The sequence below is a fragment of the Desmodus rotundus genome, chromosome 11 (assembly GCF_022682495.2).
Source record: "Desmodus rotundus isolate HL8 chromosome 11, HLdesRot8A.1, whole genome shotgun sequence".
Classification (NCBI taxonomy): domain Eukaryota; kingdom Metazoa; phylum Chordata; class Mammalia; order Chiroptera; family Phyllostomidae; genus Desmodus; species Desmodus rotundus.
Window position 1 is genome coordinate 49,337,782 of NC_071397.1, and position 14,869 is coordinate 49,352,650.

Sequence of the window (14,869 nt, forward strand, 5' to 3'; positions counted from 1 at the left end):
GGGTAGGAATGAAAGTTCTAACACTCTAATCACCTGGTTGGTTACTCTGGCAGCAGTCACTTTATTGGCATAAACTGGGGTGTGTTGAAAGGAGCATGTTATGAATAACAAAAGATGCTCCTCAGCTAACTCTTATTATTCTGGAAGTTATAAGGATTTTAGGAGCCTTGTACCAGGATCTCAGGTAAATCAGTGATCTAGAAGAGCTTTAGGACAATAAAAATAACAGTGAAAGAATGAAACAGAAAAAACTTAAGTGTTTTTGCCACACATGATTCTAAAGTTGAGTCTAATAGTGATTGTTAACTTGCCACAGTTTTGTGAATGTTACAGATTTCCCAATTGTTTTTTTAGTATCCATCACCAGTCAATATTTTCTAAGCATTTTTTCCTAAACAACTTTAGTAGTTTTTATTAACCTTCTATTGTTTTCTCTACCTTGCTGGTATTTTTATGACATTTTTTGTAATGTTAATTTCTATGGGGAGGAAGTAAGAAGTTCATAGATAAGTTTTAGTATAGATAGACTTGTCAATATTCATTAAGTGATACTGTCACTAACTAAAGATGTTGGGGAGGACAAGAAGGAGGAAGGGAGAAGGGCTGCATATGAATGTCCCTTTATGTGGGCAAAGGAAGATGTAGGGAAGGAGGTGAAGGAACACTATTACCAAAGACTTGCTAATAAAGCAGCAGATTCTTAGATATCATAAACATGGAGTAACTCTTCAGAATAGAGATTAAGAATGAACAGAGCTTTGAAATTTTGTTTTCATTCCACTTCAAAGTTATATTTTGCTTGATGTTTATTGTCAACTGCTCAAAAAGGATATCTTAGGACCAAGATGAAAAAAGGATTTCATCTGTCCCTCTCAAGTAGTTCCCTACTTTTTTCTTGTTTTTTATGTATATAATTTCTCTACTCCTGGTTGATATGTTCTACTTTTTTTGTGGTTATTTCATCCTCAAAACTCTTGCATGCATAATTGAATTAACATGTTCAAAGTCAAGGAAGATATTTAAAACCAATTGCCTCCAGGTAGCTAAAGCATCAGCTGAATTATCTGCCTTTCAGCTTCCTCTTTAGTTTTAATCACTGGGGAAAATTCCCTTGATTTCTCAAAAGCTAAACTATACATTTAAAAATATGTTATATATTATCCAGAGCTTCTTGGTATTTTGAAGATGGATGATATTATTGATATCTGTCATATTACTAGAATTAAAAATCGTAGCCTCTTGCTTCTAATTTTAGAAGTATTTCTTCTTTACTACCTTCCTGTGAATTCTATGTCCAAACACTTCCTGAATTTAATTTCACCATGAAGACATCCCAGTCAGAATTAAGATGGGTAGGAAATTTGGAAGAGGAAGGAGGAAGAACTACTCTGAACTTCCGAATCTCAAGTCTCTTGTGTTGGTCCCTGTGGGATGCACAGTTCCATTTCTTATTGGACGCTTGTTTTCCTAGGTTCTCCTCACTCCAACCTTAGCAGTCCCTCAGACTCTTTCAGCTGCATTTGCAATGCACCACCTTACCACATGGAAGCAGTGCAGATAGGTTAAATTGCCTTTCCAGGAAGTATAATTTTCCTCTTGGATTCTGAGCTGAAACTCAAGTATTTCTTTTGCGCAGTACTGTAACATTTTCTTTCTTAATTTTTTTAAAATGTAATTTTATTGTATTTTTTCCATGACCATTTAGTCCCATTATACCCTTCCCCCCAGCAATCAGCACAATGCTGTCCATGTCCATGAGTCCTTTTTCATTTTGCTCAATCCCTCCACCCCCTAACCTCCCCTTCCACTTGCTGTCATCTGCTCTCTATGAGACATTTTCTGAATAACAGCACTAATGCCCCAATTTTCCTGCCCCCTTTCTCCCTCAGCAAAATACTCCCACTTTCCATTCTAGATAATAGTTAATTTGACCAATGCTACCATCAAAAATACATACACAATTGCACAGCATTGCCAATATCTGGATTTTCTATAACTTAACAAGAATTCTAGTTTTGAAGAGATGAGAGAAATGTTTTAATCCAAAAAAATTTGTGTGATAGGCTGAATAATATATGGCCCCCAAATATATCCACGCCCTAATCCCTGGACCCTGTGAATGTATATCATCTTCTATGGTAGAAGTTAGAACTTTGCAGATGTGATTAAGTTAAGGATATGTAGATAAAGATATTATCCTGAATATCCCAATGTAATCATAAGGGTTTTTAGTAGCAGAAGTCAGTAGAAATACAGCCAGAGGGAAGGCAATGTGATAAACACAGGAAGCCGAGTTTGGAGTGACGTGGCCACAAGGCAAGGAACACCAATACCATCTAGAAGCTGGAGGAAGCAAGAGAGTCTCCCCTGGAGTCTCCCCTGGAATCTCCAGAAGGAAGGAGCCCTACTAACAGCTGGACTTTATCCCCATAATTTTCATTTCAGACTTCTGAAAGCCAGAACTGTAAGAGTATGCATTTGTGGTGTTTAAGGCACTAAGTTTGTGGTAAAATTATTATAACTAAATCCTACTAATTCAATGGGCAATTGAGATATACATAAGAACATTATCTCCAAAAATAATAGTAAACAGTGACAAGGCAGCAGTAGTAGTTGTAGCTTCCACTTAACTGAAATTCCATTATCTACAAGAAATTATTCTGAGTGACTTATTCACTTTATTTACTTGAATTTTTATAATAGCATTGTAAGGAGTATATTACACCCCATTTTACAGAAACAAAACCACAAAAACAATTTCCCCACTGATGAGTGGCAGAACCAGGATTTGAACACAGGACTGTGTGAAATCAATGAAAAATTATTACACTGTATAAGCAAAACATGAGAAGAATTTAATCATCACTGAGAGAAATAAAGAAATGTTGGAAACATGCTATAGGCAGTCTTATAGGTTGAACAGTAACTCTCAAAAAAAAAAAAAAAAAGTCCAAGCCCTAAACCCAAGTCCTTCAGATTGTAATCTTATTTAGAGATAGAATTTTACAAAGTTAATCAAGTTAATATGAGGTTGTTAAGGTGGGTCCTAATTCAATATGACTCCTGTTCCTATCAAACGGGTACATTTGGGGGCAGAGACAGACCTGAACAAAGGGAGAACACCGTGTGAAGATGAAGGTAGAGATTGGGATGCTCTTACAAGCCAGGGTGCACAAGATTGCCAGCAAATCACCAGAAACCAGAGCATAGGCGTGGGACAGATCCTTCCTCACGGCCTTCAGAAGGAAACAACCTGCTGACACCCTGAACTTTGACTTCTGGCCTCCAGAAATGTGAGACAATACATTTCTGTCGTCTAAGCTGCTCACTTGGCAGTATTTTGTTACGGCAGTACTAGCAGGCTAGTACAAGCACCAGTGATGATGGTGGCAATAGTGGTAATAGTAGCAACTGTGGTTGCTTTTAAAAATCAATACTCATCCATTATAGTTACAAAATTTAAAAAACATAGTTCCTGCAAATCTTTATATATATATAAAATATAAATTTATATATATATAAATACATATTTATATATATATAAAATAGCACATTTTAACACTTACCTTAAGAGATTATTTGCATAAAATTTGATCACATTTTCAATTTGGTTAAACAACTACAAACATTATAAACAGAAGTAATAAAGATAATACATTCATTTCCAATAAATTAAACTTATAAATATGTTGAATCCCAAAGAGTATCAAATGTCCCAACATTATATATAAATGATAAGATTTCAACATAAAATTATAAGCCTTAAACTAATACTGAGTTAGACATTTAAATTTACTCTTATAGGTTATATTCTTTAAACCTTTAAAGTACATAAAATATCAAAAATGTATGAAATCTTTAACTGAAGTATATAGAAGTTATAAGGTGGATTCTCTCAGACACTCCTATACTGAAGTCTAACTCTTTCTCAGGTTGGAAGATATTTATCGAAGAGCAGTTTATCATTCCACCCAATTCTGGGGTTACTGTCTCACTTTGCTGAAGTTCCCTAGAGAAGAGAAGACAGCCTTATGCTTGAATAGACCTGTATCCGTGCACGAGTGGAAACTCTAAGCCTTATCCATGGCCTATAACTGGGACTTAAGGAAGAACATTGTCTTTTGTTCCATTTGCCTGACATTTGAGTCAAACTCTTACTTTTCAAGCCAAAATAGATTCTTACCCCCACCCATGCGCCATGTGGCTACATGAATAGGTGGCTGGTGGCTTTTGCTTTTTCTTTTTTTTTTCTTAAAAGCAAACACTAATATGATATTAACAATGTGCCAAGCACAAGTCTAAGTTTTTAAGATACATTAACTCATTTAATCTGTGAATTGAGATTCTAGGTCCCAGTGATGGCCACAACATCTCAGCAGTATTAACAAATGAGGAATATCTACTTTGCATAACCAAAATATCCTGTAGCTAGATGGGGGGCAGGGGTGGCTGGGGTAACAGAGCCAACATTTGCTCAATAATCATATCTAAGATCAGCACATTGAAGTTATTTAGTTTGAATATAACCAATTGTAATAAGTAGTGAAATGGAATACCAGGCAACAGATCACAGTCAGGGAATATCAGACCATAACAATCCTGAAAGATATAACCATTAACAACCCATAGCTCAAAGACCCTGGTTCCCACAGCCAGGCTGCATTTTGTCCTTCTACTCTCCTAACTCGTGAAGATCAAATCTCTGGCTGGAGCTGCAAGACCCATCCCTGTTGAGGCCTGGCACAGGACTGACACTAGTAGGTCTGAGGAGGAAGAAAGCGTCCATAATGATAATGTACCTAATGGGCCATCAAATGCATCCCACCCATAGGTTCGGTTATTGCCACCTTTACTACCAACTCTAAAGCATGGGTGCATGTTGTGTTTAGTGATTAGAGACTTCAGTCTGAGTAGACTGCATAATTTCATAGTGGAAAATTTTATGGAAAATATTTCAAAAATAAATATAAGTGATTTTGAAAGTTTGCCTTTTGTAGTTTCTCTTCATGAACATACAAGCCAAGGAACTGGGCTTAATGTGGTTCACTCTAGAATTCTAATACCATAAGCTTGGAGATATTTTACATGTACCTAGTACTATAATGCTCACAAAATCTCCATTAAGGAACTGAGTCTTACAGAAGTTTTTAAGAAGGTTGGTCAGTGGGAACCAAATCTATGATTCAAACCCAGAGCTCTTTGAATCCCAAGCTAGTGTTTTTGAAGGCTCCATTGTTCTCTCTGCCCAGTGATCTAAACAAGATTTTAGCTTCTTGCATTTGGTTTGTGAATAGGACTTCTGCTAAGCCACTATATTCAGAATTTGTGGATAAAAAGAAAGATAACATGAGAACTTGGTTAAACCTATTCCTCCTCTGAGTTAGTCATAAATGATAAATGAAAATGATAACCTTTGGGGATTTGTGAATAGGAATTTTAACAAATTAGAGAACAAAGAAAAGGATCTTATATGCTTAATATGTTTTCTTTGGGTTGGGAGGGTGGTTTGTTTCAGATGAAAATAGAAAAGGGGGGTGTTTCATGTTTGGCGCTCCAAGCTATCAAACTTGAAAAAGGGCAAAATTTCTAATCATTATCTCATAATGGCTGCAAATCTTGGTGAAAATCTTCTCATTTAGTGCAAAGATTGAATATACACAGCACCCAGCAGCTTACATTTTAAGATGAAAATTTATTGCTAGAAGTAATTTTGTTTAAGCTATTTTTACTTCTTCCCCCCCCTTGTTAACTGTTGGAATACTCCTTATTCAGCCATTTCCTTGTTATGGAAGTGTTACATGCTGCTGTGGTTTGTAGCTTTTCTTTTGTTTAAGATCAGAGAAAAGTTGGGGGATAATTCATTTTTATCATTCCCTTTCTAAGAGTTTATGTTCATTTTTAAAGCAGTAAGCTTTATTTTCTTTTCTGCTAGACAATCTTCAAATTATAAACATACCACAAAAATCTTGAATATAACAAATCCATACTTTTTGAAATTAAACCCAAAACTTCAGTTTATAATATTTTTGAAGAGTGTTCTCTACGTTTATTCTTTTAAATTTTTTAAATTGAAAACATGGTTAGAGTCAACAGTTAGCATATTTCAGTGCTATCCAGACTTAATTTTCTCCTCCTATGCAGCCTCTGATCTTGCTGCAATCCTCCCTCAAAGTAAGATCAGCATTTTGGTGGATCTCAACTCCACAAGCTATTAGATGTTACTGAGGACTCCATGGGGAATGAAGACATTTAATAAAGTCCCCCTGTCAATGTCTTTGTTTCCCCCCAAAATCTCCTGTGTTTTCTGTTAGACACTTTATCTTCCATTTCTCAGACATAATGGGGTGCACAAATAACACATTAAATGACTTTTTGCAGTAAACACTTTTGAAAGGATTGTTATAGTTTTGCTTTTGAAGTTATTCATCTAGGAGTGACTTACAATAAAGTCACCATTGGCTCTAATAGCACTGTATGAATCATGATAACACACGGATTCTTGCAAAGTGAGAAAATGTAACCAAAAATTGTTCTTGTATATCATGATTTTTTTAGAATTGAAATTTTAACAATTTTGAAGTTGATATAAGGTTACGTATTTGTGGACATTGAATTAAAATGTAATTAAATATCAACTTACATACTTATTTTTGTCCATACAGTTTTTTTCTGTGTTTTCCACCAGTGCTTCTCTCAGATCTGACCCGTAGATCTGCAGAGCCTCTGCATTATGCCTCTGAGTGCTATGCTAGTACACAAAATGTTCTCACTTAGTCCTCAACTACCATGATGTACTCGGGAAAACAAGAGCTTAATAATTAGCAGTCCCCAACCCCTTTGAAAGCTACACATGTGTGTGTACACATGCTTGCACATATTACATACATTTTGTTTTTATGTATGAGAAGATGCTACCCCTAAGAAAAAAAGGCTTGCCTCGTATTAAAAATCTCTTCCTCAACCAGTAAACATTTTCTGCTCTCAGCAAATCTCCACACGCTGCTTTCCTGTGAGATGTGGGTCAGACATTGTGGAGAGACTCCCTCTGGCATAGGAGGAAGGGTAAGAAAGGCTGGGCCATCACAGCCTGCAGTCTCTTCATCCCAAACTGCCAGAATTAGTCTGGATCTCATCACCTCTACTGCTGTCCCCTTGTCCCCTTGTTCAAGCCACCAACTCTCTGTCCGTGCTCTTTCAGTGGACTTCTAATTGGTCTCCTGCTACAGCTCTTGATCTCCTTCAGTCAGTTCTCAACACTAAGCCAGAATGTGTTTGTTCAAACTTTCCCTACTGGACTGTGAGTGCCACGAAGCAGGTTTTCTTGGTCAGTATTGCACAGCACTGGACCCCAGTGTCAAAAGCAGTGCTTGGCTCATTTTACATGATATTTTAATTTGTTCAGTGAGTGGCTCCTTCTAATGAGTTGAGAAGCTTAACGTGATATTTACTAGTAGTATTCAGTTTTCTGACAACTCAACATGCAAAGACTCTTCACCTAACCCAACCTCTAATTCCTTTTTTAGGAGTGTGGACCAACCCAATTATGAGGCCATTTGGGTGAGTTTTTCCCTTGGGTTAGCAGTTTCTACCTGGAGAAGGTTCACGTTCCCTGCTCCTTCCAGGTACACCCTCAGTGTACATTTGAACCTCCTAGTCAACTCTGTTGTGAAAAACATATTAAAATAGAATTAATTAAGTATGGGGCCTGAGGGATGGCACTAGCTTTCTACCTGGGTCCACATTTTACAAGACTTGAGTTTATTATGGGCCCATGATCAAATGTTGGGAAGGTATCTGCTTATCCTACTCTATCCTAGAACCTTGCCCTCTGGGGACCAAACTTCAAGGGTGAGCATCACTTCTTGTTCCCAAATCTGCACCACCAGAGCCAAGCTGGCAGATCTTATTCTGTGTAGAGAGTTCATTACATCCTTATTTTCCTCCTCCTTGTTCTCTCTTAACTAGGGCAGCTCAGGAAGTCCTTTGGGACATATTTTGAGCAATACATCCATTACCCACATAAATTTCTCAGACAGCAATCTGAATCCCTCAGGTCAGATTTTTCAAGGAACTCTCATTAGCACTTTGCACCAGCAGGGTCCCAGTAAGACTCCATAAAATCGCCCTGTCCTAGAGCCATCCTTTCCCTTCTGTTCCTATACTCTCTGCTGTTCTTTTAGAGGGCTACCCCTTCCCATGGCTTCTCTTGTGAATGATTTAAGCACAACTCAAGTATTTCTTCTGGCCCCCTGTACTTCACTCCCAACATGTGACATGCCATTTTCTGTTCCACAATCTGCATAAGTGAATACAAGTCCCTTCAATTCATGTGACTGGTCCTGGCACAACCTGGCATATATATTATCCAAATCTTTCACGTTTTCTTCAGACACTGAAAAAAATGTCAAGAGTACCTGATAACAGCTTCATGATGATAGTGGTCACTGAATGATTGAATTAGAAAATGTACATGTATGTGTATGTACAAATGTATTTATAATTTGGTCTACAAATTCATTAATTTAATTAATGATTAATTTGTTATAATTAAGTATTCCAGGAGTACCAACAAAAACTGGTATAATTATTATAGGATAATTTAAGAGAAATTCATATACAAAAAAGCAGTTTACTTCAAAAGTGTGGGGGTGGGACCACAAAGGAGTGTGGAGTAACACCAAGCTAGAAACTGCCAAGCTGTTAGCACTCATCAGCCTGAATAGGGATGGGAAGGGCAATTCCTGGAGCCTGGAAAGAATATAAGTCGGCTGCCTTGCTATGAACACATTTTTCCTCTCCCTCACATCTGCTGGGATTTGCACTGGCCCAACACAAGTGGAAGTCCAAGGACGAAGAAGTCCTCCTATTTAGTGTGTTTAGTTTAGCCCCCTGGAATAAGAGGGGGAATGGACTTGGAGGGCCAAGTACAAAGAGCTTGTGATTCTGTGGCAATTCATCATTCCTGAGGCACTTAGGTCTCTCACTGCTGTGCAAGACTATACCTTAGAAAAGAGACCCTATACCTTCACTTTTTTGACATTTAATAAGATTTCAAAAATAAATTGTCTTTATATAAAATATAAGGGACATTCAAGAGAGCAAATAGAAAAAAAGAACACTCTAGTAAATAATTCTCAGACCAAAGAATTAAGACGATAGAAAATCCAACAGAGAAATTCTAAGGCTGAAATTTAAAAATGCATTGAAACCATCTGGAGGTTGATTTAGAAGTGTGTATGTCTAAAAACTCCTTTTCATTTAAAACTTTCATTCAGGTTTTCAGGAGTTGATGTATTGCCTACAGGGAGTAAACTGCAATCCACATGGCAGCGGGTTGACTACAGAAGTCTGCAGCCTCAGGTTACACAATCAGATATCTAGACTTCGGATTTGTTAAGAGGATCCTTGAGGAGATTCTTGCTGAATTCAAGTTTTCTCTTTGCATTTTGATACTAAGTACATAGATAACAAAATGATTTTCAAGGCTGTGTATATTTCCATATGAAACATTATATATTTAACAAGTTAAACTCCTTTTAAAAACAGGAAAATATTTTTTCACAAACCACTTAGTAAAAACAAAAAATGAATCACAACACAGTATAATGAGTTTTAACAAAAACTCGATAAGATTAAGGAGTTGTCAGAAATTATATAATGGGCACTTGGGAGACTATTTTTAAAAGTCATTTCTAATTACTTTTTAATGGGAAGATTTCATATTTTTCTAGTGTGTGTGTTTTTGTATGTGCATTAGATTAGTTCAGATGAAAGTCAACTACAAAAAAGCTGACAGATTTGTTTTACAGATGCATTTTTAATTTGTCTCTACACAAATAAACAGATCTCTATCTTTAATTTCATAGCATTTCTATTTTATGTCTTGATGAAAAGACTCAGTTCTTTGGCTTTCCTATTAACTGAAGTGCTTTTGTATTAACCTACTTGGAAAGAAGAAGAAGAAAAAACAGATCTCATATTCTAGAAAAGAGATTGTCCCGGTGAAGCTTCATAGTGATGCTTTGAGCTTGTAGCATAGACACTTTTTGCAATAATGTTGCCAATTCAGTGCATTTGAGATTTTAAAAGTGAATAATAGCACTTTTCATAGAAATTTGTATATAAATTTGCCAGGATATCTTAGTCATAGTTCTTTTTTTCCTAATCTGAAATTGTCTTTTTCGAAGAGATTGCTGTCTGAATGTACTATTTGTTCTTTTGGAGATGCTGTTCATATATCATTAATGATTTGTTTTAATTCTTCATAATTTTATGTTTACTTTGTTATTAATTTTTAACTTTGGTTGTTTAGAATTTAAATTAGTTATTGCAACAGATATATAATAATATTCATGATTTAGCAACCAACTCCTAATTCTATAGTTTGGTGCAGTTTTGCGGGGAAGAAAAATATTAATGATCTTAGTTTAGGGCTTAGGGAGTAGTTTTAAAAAAGCATAAAGTGAAAGTGATAATATTTTTACATTCAAATTAAACCCTATATGTAAGAAAATACATGACTAATTAAATTAAAGATAGGGAACAGGCTGAGAAGATAAATTTGTAATGTATATTATATACTTAGATTTACCATCCAGAATATATCAACTATTCCTAAGAAGCAAAACCTGTAAAACATATCAACAATTCAATGAAAAGTAATGAATATTGGTAATTCTAAAATGAGGAAACAGATTTCCTAAAGACACGAATAAACTAAATTTTAATTAATATTGAGGAAATGCAATTTCAAACAAAGACAGTGGTTTTTAGCTACTGAAGCAGCGAAAGTAAATACCTACTGGCAAGTTTACACGAAATTGTGGCGAACAGGAATCCTCACACTCTTCCAGTGGGAGTGCACAGGGCTACACAATGAGGCAGGATGGCCCCTATGGTCGCCACGCCCTCTCACTGGGTTGTGCTTTGTATAATCCCCTCCCTTGAGCCTTGGAGCACAGGAGTGGGCCTGTCACTTGTGTACACCAATAGAATACGATCATGGTAATGGAATGTCACTCATGAATAAGTTATAATATTCAGTTAGTCCTTGCTCGGCACAGTTCTGATATGTACAAAAAGTCCATTTATCATGGTTTAGATAAATAGCCCCAGTCTCCCAACTACATGATATAAGTTTCTGTTAACATTGTGAATAAGTTGTGAGGAACTGAAAAAAAAAATTGCTGCTAGCTCTTCAGTCTACATATCACTATGTAAATAACAGACACACATGATGATTGGTGACCAATCACTGATTTCCTTTCAAAGTCTGTTGCTATGTCAGTTTCTTCATGCACAGATAGCAAAGCATGGAGTTGTAATGTCTCCTTGCCTTCTGAAACAAGCCATGTAGCATTTTACAGAAATGGGTAATTGATAGGGGAAATTCACTAAGAAAGATGGAAGTACAGCAAAGAGAAGAAAAGTGAAAACACTGGGAGTAAAATTGGACCTGTTTAGAATATTTGAATATGGGATGGAAAAGTGAAAGTAGGACAAGATTTTCCCTGCAACTTACTTTTTCAAGTACAATGGGTATATTTTTAAAAGGCAACATTGTTTTGATACCTTCAGTTAAATTATACTAGGAATGGAGTGTTAACATCCACTTTGGATAAAAGACTGTACTAAAAAAAAATTCCAATCAGTTTGTCTAGCACTCAAGCCAAAATATTGAATCAACTGCATCTTTGAAAAAAATTAAAGCAATTGCTGCAATAATTTTTACTGCCAATAAATGCTGGTTTTATTGTTTCAGAAGTATCATAAATGATTTACATAATTATTTGGTGAAGCTAAAAGAGCTAATGAAAAAGCAGCTATAAAATTTGCACTCAGAGTCCAAGTATTAGTTAATATGGTTATTATGATTGTCACGTGTTTAATGTTGATAAGACAAGTCACTATTTGAATGTAGCCCTTATTAAGAACTTATAAGAAGAAAGATACAGAATTGAAAAGTGGTCATCTGGGGATGTTCAACCTTTTTGTGTCTCTGGATCACACTGAAATAAGAAGAGTTGTCTTGGACCACACATTAAATACACAATCACTAATGAAAACTGATGAGCAAAAAAAGGCTTTAAGTAAATTTACAATTTCATGTTGGGCCTCATTCATAGCATGCAGCCTGTGGGCTGCGGGTTGGATGCCCTCTAGATATATACCCTGAAGAGTTTAGTGAAGGGGAACCGTTGACCTAAATGCTGGCAGTGGTTGTGGTGAATAGAAGGGAAGTGTCCAGAAGAGGAGACTGGAGGAACACTTTACTTTAGGGAGCCCTTGGATACATCTCGTGATATTGATGGTGCAAAGGTTGAAGTGTCGGAAGTTGACTCATACTTAGAAAGGACTATGACATTTCACCAACACATAGAAAACATGCTTATTCCATACAGTAAGTTTGGTGATGAGAAGAAGGCAATCCCTGTTCAAATCACTCTTTATAAAGTTTTCAAAGAAGTCACACACTAATTCTGATATTTCTACTGTTTAAAGTTATAGTTCTAAATATACTTTAGTTTTATTAATTATAATATTTTCAGTATTTTCCACCTATGGTAAGAAAGTTTTTAATGTTTTTTTTTAATTTTTATTGTTATTCAATTACAGTTGTATGCCTTTTCTCCCCATCCCTCCACCCCACCCCAGCTGAACCCACCTCCCTCCCCCACCTCCACCCACCCCATTGATTTTGTCCATGTGTCCTTTATAGTAGTTCCTGTAATCCCCTCTTCCCACTGTCCCCACCCCACTCCCCCCAGGCTATTGCTAGATTGTTCTTAACTTCAATGTTTCTGGTTATATTTTGTTTGCTTTTTTCTTCTATTGATTATGTTCCAGTTAAAGGTGAGATCATATGGTATTTGTCCCTCACCGCCTGGCTTATTTCACTTAGCATAATGCTCTCCAGTTCCATCCATGCTGTTGCAAAGGGTACAAGCTCCTTCTTTCCCTCTGCTGTGTAGAATTCCATTGTGTAAATGTTTTGAATGCTATGATATCAAATGCTATGATAAGCACATCACACACATTATCATATTTAAATCTTGAAACATTCACAGATGAAAGAAATGTTGCCATCCCCACTCTATAGACACAGAGTTTGGAATTCAGATATATATATGACGAAGTTTGAAGTTTGCCTGGAAAAAGTGCAGCCATTGTTAATATAACGAGAATATCTTGCACAACATCTATGTAACCTGGCAGCCAGGGAGAGAGGACTGGAATGTGCATGTGTGAAAATGACGACTTCACTGTACTAGTCAGTGCGGGTGGTAGACACCACTGAGTGAGCATGTGTACTGTGAGGTCGTCACATTCAAGATGACTGAGCAAATACAGCAAAAAATCTGCATCAAATTTTGCATTAAGCTTGAACATTCTTCCATGAAACTCTTTGGATGATTCAGAAGGCCGCAGCTATGGGCAGCTGGTGATTGGCAGCTTCATCATGACAATGTGCCTGTTCATGCATCACTTCTCCTGCAGAGTTTTTAGGCAAAACATCAAATCCCCCAGGTGACTCAGCCTCCCTAGAGTCCAGATTTGGTGCCCTGTGACTTCTGGCTTTTCCCAAAACTAAAATCACCTTTGAAAGGGAAGAGATTTCAGACCATTGATGAGATTCAGGAAAATACAATGGGACAGCTGATGATAACTGGGAGAACTGTGTGAGGTCCCAAGGTGCCTACTTTGAAGGGGATTGAAGCATCATTGTCCTATATACAATGTTTCTTTCTTGCATCTTGAATCTTTTTCAATAAATGTCTCTATTTTTCATATTACATGGCTGGATACCTTCTGGACAGACCTTGTATAAATAACTCATGTAATTTCTCTCTCTTAGAATCTGAATAATTAGGTGATGGAAAGCAACATGTTTAATTCTTCAAACTCAGATGAAGTCTACATGTCAGACAAAAAGTATATTTCTGATAATATTGCTCACATAAATAGCAATGGGGAAACATATTACAAATAAAATAGTGTAAGCATTAAAATGTTGGTTCTTAGTAGTAATTGAGCCATGAACACTGACAATTTCTTTTATTCTTGTTAGCCCATAGAAGAGTGTATAATCTAAATATTGTAGGTTTAAGAAAATAAAACCAGAGAAGCATTGAAGGGAGTCCTTCCAAAGCTCTTATAAAATATAGAAGAAATGCTTTAATGTAAGAGGATATTTATTCTTCCTGACATGGTGGATTAGAATGTAAGTATTTTTTAACATTTAAAATATATGTAAATTTTGAAGAATTGGGGGAATACGTTAAACTTTCTAATTAAGATTTTTGGTGAAATATTAAGATACTTCCTTGCTCTGTCTCCTCTTACTATCACTGTGTACTGCCATTCATTCCACTCTTTCTCCTTACCTTCTCTGCCACCAGCATAGGGAAACCCACCCTCACCTTCTTTCTACACAATCTTTACAAATTATACAAACTTCATTTAAAAATGTGAGAACCGTTACATTTTCTGTTTTGTCTTTCTGATTACCCGACTCTGCCCTAGTGTCCTGGAAGCACCAGCCTTTCTTGGATCTAGGAGTTAGCTGTGTAAATTAGAATTTTCTCTGGAGTGAAGACTGAGAAAAGTGGAAAATAATATTCCTCTTCCAATCTTTATGAGTTTATTTTGCAGTGAGACTGCCTCGGCCTGCGAGGCAGTCAATGGGGTCCGCTGATATACCTGCAACGGATGAAAAGGGATGGGACAGGAGGCGTGAAAGAACGGCAGCAAGACAAAGGATTCTGATCAAGCTGCAAATTTATTTCAAAATGGAGGGAGTTATATAGAGGAGGGCAGTAGAGGAAGTGCAGTGGATAGGTGGCTTCAAAGCGTGCTCTAGCCTGCGATT